At 45.1% G+C, this 13,954-nt stretch overlaps 1 protein-coding gene across 2 annotated transcripts in view; it reads right to left on the reverse strand.

The window, feature by feature from the left end:
• Positions 1-13,954, reverse strand: part of LOC134572215 (leucine-rich repeat and fibronectin type III domain-containing protein 1-like protein) — a 669,227-nt gene that overhangs the window by 259,152 nt on the left and 396,121 nt on the right. For both annotated transcript variants that reach the window (XM_063431031.1, XM_063431033.1), the window contains exon 3: positions 10,648-10,700. The gene's annotated coding sequence lies outside the window, so the exon portion shown is untranslated. The remainder of the gene's footprint in view (positions 1-10,647; positions 10,701-13,954) is intronic.

Below are 13,954 nucleotides of genomic sequence, written 5' to 3' on the forward strand. Positions count from 1 at the left end.
CAGTGTTACCATTGCAGGACTAACACACCTCTACTGGTTGTCTTCCTGAGTTTGATTCTGTTTCCACACATCACCTCCTCTGAATGCTTCTCTTAGAGGAGGACCACGGTGCTCAGCGCACATGCACCTCTCTTTGGTAATACTCCGTCATGAGAAGCATTAGATAAAAAAAAGTGAGAATCGGGAAGACGTAGCGGGAGGAGGAGCCCACAGCCACACTGGAAATAAGGTAAGTAAAATACTTTTAAAATGTAACTTATGGGGACCCTAATTCTAAATAGGGAGGATTCCACTACATCAATAGAAATGCCTGTTCGTATTCTTAACCCTAATGCTTTATTCAATATATGCTCTTATACAAAGGGATACAGTATGGTTTTGACTTCGTGGGTAACATCCTATTTATTATAAAAACAAGTACAAGACATTAGCAAACATAGGCTTCTACATGTCTTCAGATCTATTTAGCTGGACGAATATTGCATGGAAATATTTAGACTGTTGAAATAAATAGATTCTTCTCGTTCCCAATTTTGCACTAATGTAGAACTTAAATATCACCTATTCTACATTGTATTCAGTCAGAAAACATTACAAAACCATTGCTTCTCCATTTCATATCAAGATAACAATAATGTGGACAGCCATATGTGTTCCAAGTGTCAGAGGACGCATTCTGGGGGCCTGTTTGCATTTGTGCATGCTACAGTTTCCGAGTGCTTTGTTAGATCTCAGATTAAACTGATGTTAAAGGATATTGGCACGCACGCCACTAAACGTTTATTTATTGTCTCATAAATATCTGATACGTTTTGTAAAATGTAAAAATGTGCTGTGCTTTATTTTAATGCTGTATTTTCTCCCTGGAAGCTGCGGGCACAGCTCCGTAATTGCTGATCTTTGAGATTAACAGATACCAAAAAGCTGACACAGAATAACTACTCTTCAAAATGTAACTGTTTTGTGACTGTCACAAATGTAGCAGGCATGCTTGACTAAACAGTGTAGGAAATGGACATGCAAAGGTTTCCCTCTATATAGGCATTGTAAAACCAGTGAATATGGGTTTTATCAGCAAAACAAGCTTTATCTTACAATCTGTAAGTTATAAAGCATGTGTGCATTAGACACTAGTCACCAAAACGGCTTTAGCTTTAGCTTAATGAAGCAGTTTTGGTGTATAGAACATGCCCCTGCAGCCTCACTGCTCAATCATCTGCCATTTAAGAGTTAAATCCCTTTGTTTATGAACCCTAGTCACACCTCCCTGCACGTGACTTGCACAGCCTTCCTAAACACTTCCTGTAAAGAGTCATCTAATGTTTATACTGCCTTTATTGCAAATTCTGTTTCATTTAGATTGTTTTACCCAGCAGGAACAAGAAAGTTCAATTTACAGAGCAGGAGATTAAAAACTTGTAAAGTAAGTTACTGACTGAAAATTAGGCCATTTTATTTTCATGCAGAACTGAGTGACAGACACTATACAAATAGAGTTAACTGATACAAATAACAAAAACACACATCAAATACAAAACTATTGTGAAAGTGCTCTCCCTTTAAATCTATATTTCTCCCAGATATTGGTATCTAATTTTTATGAATTGCAAAAACAAATCAGCAACCCATAATAATGGCATAATATTTTCTATGATAAAGCTTATATTAAATGTTTCTTAAAACAGAATATTCCATTTATCCAAAGCACCCAATATTGGGTTGAATAATGTTTAAGTTATCCAAATGAAACAATCCAGATAGCGAGATAAAAAGCATTGCCCATGATTATAATGATCCAATGTCAATTCGCACAGCACAGAGTGCCTTCTCAGAGATCCAATTTACTGCTCGATACACACTCATAGATCCAAACACTGCAATTATCTGAACATTCAATGCAATTATTTGTTCAATCTGATACATTGATTATTGCAAAACAAGAATGGAGTTTGGGCAAATATACAGAAACCCCTATTGGAAACCGTGGATTTTCACATAAGCTCCTGAATACGAATGATGGGACGACAATGGGCCAAGCTGGGGAGGGATGCAAATCTTGTTTCAAAATCGTAGAAATAGATTTTTTTTTAATAATGATTAATAAAATACATTCTTGTTCTATGCTAGACCTTTATTGAATAGTATGTGTACATAAAGTAACAACTACCTACATGTTCTGTCATCTGATACTATGTTAGGCATTCATGTATTGAGAGTGCATATATTTTGGGTGTGGAGATATAACGGGTTAATTACTGAAGGGAGTTTTACATACCAGAGCAGCCAAACGGAGTACAATGCTGACTCCGAGAATTTCTTCAGTGCAGTGAATTTGAATTCACCTAAAATTTTCAATTTAGTGTATAACCCTGATAGGTTATTGTCATTAGTATGCTGTGACCCTGGGAGGGACTGACCATTAAACATGTCACTGTCATTAGTACACTGTGACCCTGGGAGGGACCGACCATTAAACATGTCACTGTCATTAGTACACTGTGACCCTGGGAGGGACTGACCATTAAACATGTCACTGTCATTAGTACACTGTGACCCTGGGAGGGACCGACCATTAAACATGTTACTGTCATTAGTACACTGTGACCCTGGGAGGGACCGACCATTAAACATGTCACTGTCATTAGTACACTGTGACCCTGGGAGGGACTGACCATTAAACATGTCACTGTCATTAGTACACTGTGACCCTGGGAGGGACTGACCATTAAACATGTCACTGTCATTAGTACACTGTGACCCTGGGAGGGACTGACCATTAAACCTGTCACTGTCATTAGTACACTGTGACCATGGGAGGGACTGACCATTAAACCTGTCACTGTCATTAGTACACTGTGACCCAGGGAGGGACTGACCATTAAACATGTCACTGTCATTAGTACGCTGTGACCCTGGGAGGGACTGACCATTAAACATGTCACTGTCATTAGTACACTGTGACCCTGGGAGGGACTGAACCTTAAACATGTCACTGTCATTAGTACACTGTGACCCTGGGAGGGACTGACCATTAAACATGTCACTGTTATTAGTACACTGTGACCCTGGGAGGGACCGACCATTAAACATGTCACTGTCATTAGTACACTGTGACCCTGGGAGGGACTGACCATTAAACATGTCACTGTCATTAGTGCACTGTGACCCTGGGAGGGACTGACAATTAAACATGTCACTGTCATTAGTACACTGTGACCCTGGGAGGGACCGACCATTAAACATGTCACTGTCATTAGTACACTGTGACCCTGGGAGGGACTGACCATTAAACATGTCACTGTCATTAGTACACTGTGACCCTGGGAGGGACTGACCATTAAACATGTCACTGTCATTAGTACACTGTGACCCTGGGAGGGACTGACCATTAAACATGTCACTGTCATTAGTACACTGTGACCCTGAGAGGGACTGACCATTAAACATGTCACTGTCATTAGTACACTGTGACCCTGGGAGGGACCGACCATTAAACATGTCAATGTCATTAGTACGCTGTGACCCTGGGAGGGACTGCCCATTAAACATGTCACTGTCATTAGTACGCTGTGACCCTGGGAGGGACTGACCATTAAACATGTCACTGTCATTAGCACACTGTGACCCTGGGAGGGACTGACCATTAAACATGTCACTGTCATTAGTACGCTGTGACCCTGGGAGGGACTGACCATTAAACATGTCACTGACATTAGTACGCTGTGACCCTGGGAGGGACTGACCATTAAACATGTCACTGTCATTAGTACACTACTGTGACCCTGGGAGGGACTAACCATTAAACACGTCACTGTCATTAGTACGCTGTGACCCTGGGAGGGACTGACCATTAAACATGTCACTGCCATTAGTACGCTGTGACCCTGGGAGGGACTGACCATTAAACATGTCACTGTCATTAGTACACTGTGACCCTGGGAGGGACCGACCATTAAACATGTCACAGTCATTAGTACACTGTGACCCTGGGAGGGACCGACCATTAAACATGTCACTGCCATTAGTACACTGTGACCCTGGGAGGGACTGACCATTAAACATGTCACTGTCATTAGTACACTGTGACCCTGGGAGGGACTGACCATTAAACATGTCACTGTCATTAGTACACTGTGACCCTGGGAGGGACTGACCCTTAAACATGTCACTGTCATTAGTACACTGTGACCCTGGGAGGGACTGACCATTAAACATGTCACTGTCATTAGTACACTGTGACCCTGGGAGGGACTGACCATTAAACATGTCACTGTCATTAGTACACTGTGACCCTGGGAGGGACTGACCATTAAACATGTCACTGTCATTAGTACACTGTGACCCTGGGAGGGACTGACCATTAAACATGTCACTGTCATTAGTACACTGTGACCCTAGGAGGGACTGACCATTAAACCTGTCACTGTCATTAGTACACTGTGACCCTGGGAGGGACTGACCATTAAACATGTCACTGTCATTAGTACACTGTGACCCTGGGAGGGACTGACCATTAAACCTGTCACTGTCATTAGTACACTGTGACCATGGGAGGGACTGACCATTAAACCTGTCACTGTCATTAGTACACTGTGACCCTGGGAGGGACTGACCATTAAACATGTCACTGTCATTAGTACACTGTGACCCTGGGAGGGACTGACCATTAAACCTGTCACTGTCATTAGTACACTGTGACCATGGGAGGGACTGACCATTAAACATGTCACTGTCATTAGTACGCTGTGACCCTGGGAGGGACTGACCATTAAACATGTCACTGTCATTAGTACACTGTGACCCTGGGAGGGACTGACCCTTAAACATGTCACTGTCATTAGTACACTGTGACCCTGGGAGGGACTGACCATTAAACATGTCACTGTTATTAGTACACTGTGACCCTGGGAGGGACCGACCATTAAACATGTCACTGTCATTAGTACACTGTGACCCTGGGAGGGACTGACCATTAAACATGTCACTGTCATTAGTGCACTGTGACCCTGGGAGGGACTGACAATTAAACATGTCACTGTCATTAGTGCACTGTGACCCTGGGAGGGACTGACAATTAAACATGTCACTGTCATTAGTACACTGTGACCCTGGGAGGGACCGACCATTAAACATGTCACTGTCATTAGTACACTGTGACCCTGGGAGGGACTGACCATTAAACATGTCACTGTCATTAGTACACTGTGACCCTGGGAGGGACTGACCATTAAACATGTCACTGTCATTAGTACACTGTGACCCTGGGAGGGACTGACCATTAAACATGTCACTGTCATTAGTACACTGTGACCCTGGGAGGGACTGACCATTAAACCTGTCACTGTCATTAGTACACTGTGACCCTGGGAGGGACTGACCATTAAACATGTCACTGTCATTAGTACACTGTGACCCTGGGAGGGACTGACCATTAAACCTGTCACTGTCATTAGTACACTGTGACCATGGGAGGGACTGACCATTAAACCTGTCACTGTCATTAGTACACTGTGACCCAGGGAGGGACTGACCATTAAACATGTCACTGTCATTAGTACGCTGTGACCCTGGGAGGGACTGACCATTAAACATGTCACTGTCATTAGTACACTGTGACCCTGGGAGGGACTGACCCTTAAACATGTCACTGTCATTAGTACACTGTGACCCTGGGAGGGACTGACCATTAAACATGTCACTGTTATTAGTACACTGTGACCCTGGGAGGGACCGACCATTAAACATGTCACTGTCATTAGTACACTGTGACCCTGGGAGGGACTGACCATTAAACATGTCACTGTCATTAGTGCACTGTGACCCTGGGAGGGACTGACAATTAAACATGTCACTGTCATTAGTACACTGTGACCCTGGGAGGGACCGACCATTAAACATGTCACTGTCATTAGTACACTGTGACCCTGGGAGGGACTGACCATTAAACATGTCACTGTCATTAGTACACTGTGACCCTGGGAGGGACTGACCATTAAACATGTCACTGTCATTAGTACACTGTGACCCTGGGAGGGACTGACCATTAAACATGTCACTGTCATTAGTACACTGTGACCCTGGGAGGGACTGACCATTAAACATGTCACTGTCTTTAGTACACTGTGACCCTGGGAGGGACCAACCATTAAACATGTCAATGTCATTAGTACGCTGTGACCCTGGGAGGGACTGCCCATTAAACATGTCACTGTCATTAGTACGCTGTGACACTGGGAGGGACTGACCATTAAACATGTCACTGTCATTAGCACACTGTGACCCTGGGAGGGACTGACCATTAAACATGTCACTGTCATTAGTACACTGTGACCCTGGGAGGGACTGACCATTAAACATGTCACTGTCATTAGTACACTGTGACCCTGGGAGGGACTGACCATTAAACATGTCACTGTCATTAGTACACTGTGACCCTGGGAGGGACTGACCATTAAACATGTCACTGTCATTAGTACGCTGTGACCCTGGGAGGGACTGACCATTAAACATGTCCCTGTCATTAGTACGCTGTGACCCTGGGAGGGACCGACCATTAAACATGTCACTGTCATTAGTACACTGTGACCCTGGGAGGGACTGACCATTAAACATGTCACTGTCATTAGTACGCTGTGACCCTGGGAGGGACTGACCATTAAACATGTCACTGTCATTAGTACGCTGTGACCCTGGGAGGGACTGACCATTAAACATGTCACTGTCATTAGTACACTGTGACCCTGGGAGGGACCGACCATTAAACATGTCAATGTCATTAGTACGCTGTGACCCTGGGAGGGACTGCCCATTAAACATGTCACTGTCATTAGTACGCTGTGACCCTGGGAGGGACTGACCATTAAACATGTCACTGTCATTAGCACACTGTGACCCTGGGAGGGACTGACCATTAAACATGTCACTGTCATTAGTACGCTGTGACCCTGGGAGGGACTGACCATTAAACATGTCACTGTCATTAGTACGCTGTGACCCTGGGAGGGACTGACCATTAAACATGTCACTGTCATTAGTACACTACTGTGACCCTGGGAGGGACTAACCATTAAACACGTCACTGTCATTAGTACGCTGTGACCCTGGGAGGGACTGACCATTAAACATGTCACTGCCATTAGTACGCTGTGACCCTGGGAGGGACTGACCATTAAACATGTCACTGTCATTAGTACACTGTGACCCTGGGAGGGACCGACCATTAAACATGTCACAGTCATTAGTACACTGTGACCCTGGGAGGGACCGACCATTAAACATGTCACTGTCATTAGTACACTGTGACCCTGGGAGGGACTGACCATTAAACATGTCACTGTCATTAGTACACTGTGACCCTGGGAGGGACTGACCATTAAACATGTCACTGTCATTAGTACACTGTGACCCTGGGAGGGACTGACCCTTAAACATGTCACTGTCATTAGTACACTGTGACCCTGGGAGGGACTGACCATTAAACATGTCACTGTCATTAGTACACTGTGACCCTGGGAGGGACTGACCATTAAACATGTCACTGTCATTAGTACACTGTGACCCTGGGAGGGACTGACCATTAAACATGTCACTGTCATTAGTACACTGTGACCCTGGGAGGGACTGACCATTAAACATGTCACTGTCATTAGTACACTGTGACCCTAGGAGGGACTGACCATTAAACCTGTCACTGTCATTAGTACACTGTGACCCTGGGAGGGACTGACCATTAAACATGTCACTGTCATTAGTACACTGTGACCCTGGGAGGGACTGACCATTAAACCTGTCACTGTCATTAGTACACTGTGACCATGGGAGGGACTGACCATTAAACCTGTCACTGTCATTAGTACACTGTGACCCTGGGAGGGACTGACCATTAAACATGTCACTGTCATTAGTACACTGTGACCCTGGGAGGGACTGACCATTAAACCTGTCACTGTCATTAGTACACTGTGACCATGGGAGGGACTGACCATTAAACATGTCACTGTCATTAGTACGCTGTGACCCTGGGAGGGACTGACCATTAAACATGTCACTGTCATTAGTACACTGTGACCCTGGGAGGGACTGACCCTTAAACATGTCACTGTCATTAGTACACTGTGACCCTGGGAGGGACTGACCATTAAACATGTCACTGTTATTAGTACACTGTGACCCTGGGAGGGACCGACCATTAAACATGTCACTGTCATTAGTACACTGTGACTCTGGGAGGGACTGACCATTAAACATGTCACTGTCATTAGTGCACTGTGACCCTGGGAGGGACTGACAATTAAACATGTCACTGTCATTAGTACACTGTGACCCTGGGAGGGACCGACCATTAAACATGTCACTGTCATTAGTACACTGTGACCCTGGGAGGGACTGACCATTAAACATGTCACTGTCATTAGTACACTGTGACCCTGGGAGGGACTGACCATTAAACATGTCACTGTCATTAGTACACTGTGACCCTGGGAGGGACTGACCATTAAACATGTCACTGTCATTAGTACACTGTGACCCTGGGAGGGACTGACCATTAAACCTGTCACTGTCATTAGTACACTGTGACCCTGGGAGGGACTGACCATTAAACATGTCACTGTCATTAGTACACTGTGACCCTGGGAGGGACTGACCATTAAACCTGTCACTGTCATTAGTACACTGTGACCATGGGAGGGACTGACCATTAAACCTGTCACTGTCATTAGTACACTGTGACCCAGGGAGGGACTGACCATTAAACATGTCACTGTCATTAGTACGCTGTGACCCTGGGAGGGACTGACCATTAAACATGTCACTGTCATTAGTACACTGTGACCCTGGGAGGGACTGACCCTTAAACATGTCACTGTCATTAGTACACTGTGACCCTGGGAGGGACTGACCATTAAACATGTCACTGTTATTAGTACACTGTGACCCTGGGAGGGACCGACCATTAAACATGTCACTGTCATTAGTACACTGTGACCCTGGGAGGGACTGACCATTAAACATGTCACTGTCATTAGTGCACTGTGACCCTGGGAGGGACTGACAATTAAACATGTCACTGTCATTAGTACACTGTGACCCTGGGAGGGACCGACCATTAAACATGTCACTGTCATTAGTACACTGTGACCCTGGGAGGGACTGACCATTAAACATGTCACTGTCATTAGTACACTGTGACCCTGGGAGGGACTGACCATTAAACATGTCACTGTCATTAGTACACTGTGACCCTGGGAGGGACTGACCATTAAACATGTCACTGTCATTAGTACACTGTGACCCTGGGAGGGACTGACCATTAAACATGTCACTGTCATTAGTACACTGTGACCCTGGGAGGGACCGACCATTAAACATGTCAATGTCATTAGTACGCTGTGACCCTGGGAGGGACTGCCCATTAAACATGTCACTGTCATTAGTACGCTGTGACACTGGGAGGGACTGACCATTAAACATGTCACTGTCATTAGCACACTGTGACCCTGGGAGGGACTGACCATTAAACATGTCACTGTCATTAGTACACTGTGACCCTGGGAGGGACTGACCATTAAACATGTCACTGTCATTAGTACACTGTGACCCTGGGAGGGACTGACCATTAAACATGTCACTGTCATTAGTACACTGTGACCCTGGGAGGGACTGACCATTAAACATGTCACTGTCATTAGTACGCTGTGACCCTGGGAGGGACTGACCATTAAACATGTCCCTGTCATTAGTACGCTGTGACCCTGGGAGGGACCGACCATTAAACATGTCACTGTCATTAGTACACTGTGACCCTGGGAGGGACTGACCATTAAACATGTCACTGTCATTAGTACGCTGTGACCCTGGGAGGGACTGACCATTAAACATGTCACTGTCATTAGTACGCTGTGACCCTGGGAGGGACTGACCATTAAACATGTCACTGTCATTAGTACACTGTGACCCTGGGAGGGACTGACCATTAAACATGTCAATGTCATTAGTACGCTGTGACCCTGGGAGGGACTGCCCATTAAACATGTCACTGTCATTAGTACGCTGTGACCCTGGGAGGGACTGACCATTAAACATGTCACTGTCATTAGCACACTGTGACCCTGGGAGGGACTGACCATTAAACATGTCACTGTCATTAGTACACTGTGACCCTGGGAGGGACTGACCATTAAACATGTCACTGTCATTAGTACACTGTGACCCTGGGAGGGACTGACCATTAAACATGTCACTGTCATTAGTACACTGTGACCCTGGGAGGGACTGACCATTAAACATGTCACTGTCATTAGTACGCTGTGACCCTGGGAGGGACTGACCATTAAACATGTCACTGTCATTAGTACACTACTGTGACCCTGGGAGGGACTAACCATTAAACACGTCACTGTCATTAGTACACTGTGACCCAGGGAGGGACTGACCATTAAACATGTCACTGTCATTAGTACGCTGTGACCCTGGGAGGGACTGACCATTAAACATGTCGCTGCCATTAGTACGCTGTGACCCTGGGAGGGACTGACCGTTATATATCTCCCTGTCTTAATACAATTTGACCCTAACAGAATGGACTGACTGTTAAATACGTAGTCTCAATTTGTTTAAACCTGAAGAGTACCGTAAGTGTGTACTCACCTGGGTGGTGCAGTCGTACGAACACGTTTCAGGTGAGGTATCCTGCCCAGCAGCTGTAAGAAAATATAGAACTCATTTTAATCTCACGATGTTAGTCAGTCCTGTAAGAATGAGACACAACTCTGCCGATTTTTAGATCACACTTTTCCACAATTCTATAAATACAAGACAATATGTTAATAAACTATAATAATAAATAATATTATATTTATGTATTTTCTATATTTACTCCAGCCCCATTCTACCATGTTTTACAGGAGCACAATGTGACAGCGTCAGAAAAGCGCTAACTCCGCCCACACATTACGCAGTGCAGGTCACAGCATGCGCAGCCACGATACGCTTCAATATGATGGAGATGGTTTATTCATGCAGGCCGGCTGCACAATGCATGTCTGTCCGTCTGTCTGTCTGTCTGTCTGTCTGTAGTCTGTCTGTCTGTCTGTCCGTCTGTTTGTAGTCTGTCTGTCTGTAGATTCAGCAAGGTGCCTCAATTAAAGAGGGGGATGGTCTCTCTAAGGCTAGAGCGCTAAAGAGCGCTGCACACGTGTGGTGGTGCTTTTAACCCTTTCAAGAAACACACAGCCTGCTATCGCCGTCTATCACTATTGCCCTGGTCGTGAAAGGGGTTACAGAGAGCAGATATACACCCAAAATGAGGAAACAGATGACAAAGTAGCAGAAAATAATTTAAGCTGAATAAAGCTATTATAAATGTATCTGTGGAATGCGTGGGCACACTGTAAAATAGAGGCGAAAGATGAAATCTTTCATAGTAGGATAGCACACAGTGTTAAGAATTCCATAGACATAGCGCGTGTGAATGAATCGCTTTCCTGCCCTTGAAGGGTTAAAGATTACTAGGTTGCAATGACATGCAGTTTAGCCAATTTATGGGGAGGGGAGGGAGGTTTTATCCGATCATAGGGGAACTAAGCACATTTTTAGAAGCATCACAGCTTAACCGGGCCGGGTCACAGAGTACAGCGGGATAACATCTCTCGCTCGCAGAGACAAATTATAAAGCAGAGAAACTGTACGCATTGCCTTCCATTAACAGTGAATTAAAACCTACTGTACTTATATCCACCCTAATTATACCATATTAAACCATTAAGAATCAGACTGTCAAAACTAGTAGGTTCTATCTGCCTAAGGCGATTGTGCAGCGCAGATAGGATCGCTCTATCCTTTAAGGGAGTTTTTAAAAATATAGCTTCTTAGAAAGCAAATATCTTTCTATTGTTATTATATATTATATCAAAAATAGCAGCACTAATTAGTAAGTATTACTAGTAATAGGAGGAGTTATACGGAGGTGTGACGGGTCGCCTGCCACCCCGACTGGGTGCCTCCATCAAACAATGCTCCTAGGGCTTGCCAAGGACCATGACACCATAACCACTGCCAACCCCACGAACCGCCGCAGCTTGGTTTGGGGTTTCGCCGTCCTCCACCCACCCTGGACCCAAGAGCGGGCTCCAGTAATAGGAGGAGTTATAGAAAAGGTTATATGGAGTAGTAGGAGGAGTTATAAAGAGGGTTATAAGGAGTAATAGGAGGAGTTATAGGGAGGGTTATATGGAGTAATAGGAGGAGCTATAGGGAGGGTTATATGGAGTAATAGGAGGAGTTATAGGGAGGGTTATATGGAGTAATAGGAGGGGTTATAGGGAGGGTTATATGGAGTAATAGGATGAGTTATAGGGAGGGTTATATGGAGTAATAGGAGGAGTTATAGGGAGGGTTATATGGAGTAATAGGAGGGTTTATAGGGAGGGTTATATGGAGTAATAGGAGGGGTTATAGGGAGGGTTATATGGAGTAATAGGAGGAGCTATAGGGAGGGTTATATGGAGTAATAGGAGGAGTTATAGGGAGGGTTATATGGAGTAATAGGAGGGGTTATAGGGAGGGTTATATGGAGTAATAGGAGGAGTTATAGGGAGGGTTATATGGAGTAATAGGAGGAGCTATAGGGAGGTTATATGGAGTAATAGGAGGAGTTATAGGGAGGGTTATATGGAGTAATAGGAGGGGTTATAGGGAGGGTTATATGGAGTAAAAGGAGGAGTTATAGGGAGGGTTATATGGAGTAATAGGAGGAGCTATAGGGAGGGTTATATGGAGTAATAGGAGGAGTTATAGGGAGGTTATATGGAGTAATAGGAGGAGTTATAGGGAGGGTTATATGGAGTAATAGGAGGGGTTATAGGGAGGGTTATATGGAGTAAAAGGAGGAGTTATAGGGAGGGTTATATGGAGTAATAGGAGGAGCTATAGGGAGGGTTATATGGAGTAATAGGAGGGGTTATAGGGAGGGTTATATGGAGTAATAGGAGGAGTTATAGGGAGGGTTATATGGAGTAATAGGAGGAGCTATAGGGAGGGTTATATGGAGTAATAGGAGGGGTTATATGGAGGGTTGTATGGAGTAATAGGAGGAGCTATAGGGAGGTTATATGGAGTAATAGGAGGAGTTATAGGGAGGGTTATATGGAGTAATAGGAGGGGTTATAGGGAGGGTTATATGGAGTAAAAGGAGGAGTTATAGGGAGGGTTATATGGAGTAATAGGAGGGATTATAGGGAGGGTTATATGGAGTAATAGGAGGAGTTATAGGGAGGGTTATATGGAGTAATAGGAGGAGTTATAGGGAGGTTATATGGAGTAATAGGAGGAGTTATAGGGAGGGTTATATGGAGTAATAGGAGGAGTTATAGGGAGGGTTATATGGAGTAATAGGAGGAGTTATAGGGAGGTTATATGGAGTAATAGGAGGGGTTATAGAGAGGGTTATATGGAGTAATAGGAGGAGTTATAGGGAGGTTATATGGAGTAATAGGAGGAGTTATAGGGAGGGTTATATGGAGTAATAGGAGGAGTTATAGAGAGGGTTATATGGAGTAATAGGAGGAGTTATAGAGAGGGTTATATGGAGTAATAGGAGGGGTTATAGGCAGGGGCGTATTAGCCGCGAGGCAAACAAGGCATTTGCCTTGGGCGGCATTTTCCAGGGGGCGGCAAAAAACGCCGCCCCCAAATGCCCAAGGCAAATGTCTTGTTAGCCTTGCGGCTAACAGACATGCTGGGCTGGTTGCTGGGCGGCCGGCGAGGGAGCTCTTCCCCTGAGCTCTCTGTTCAGCTCACTCGCGCGCCGCCCGCAGAGTGAGACTGGGAGCCGGAATATGACGTCATATTCCGGCTCCGCCTCCCAGCCTCACTCTGCGGGCGGCGCGCGAGGGAGCTGAGCAGAGAGCTCAGGGGAAGAGCTCCCTCGCCGGCCGCCCAGCCTGCCCGCCAGTGC

Source organism: Pelobates fuscus, chromosome 9 (genome assembly GCF_036172605.1).
Source record: "Pelobates fuscus isolate aPelFus1 chromosome 9, aPelFus1.pri, whole genome shotgun sequence".
Taxonomy (NCBI): Eukaryota; Metazoa; Chordata; class Amphibia; order Anura; family Pelobatidae; genus Pelobates; species Pelobates fuscus.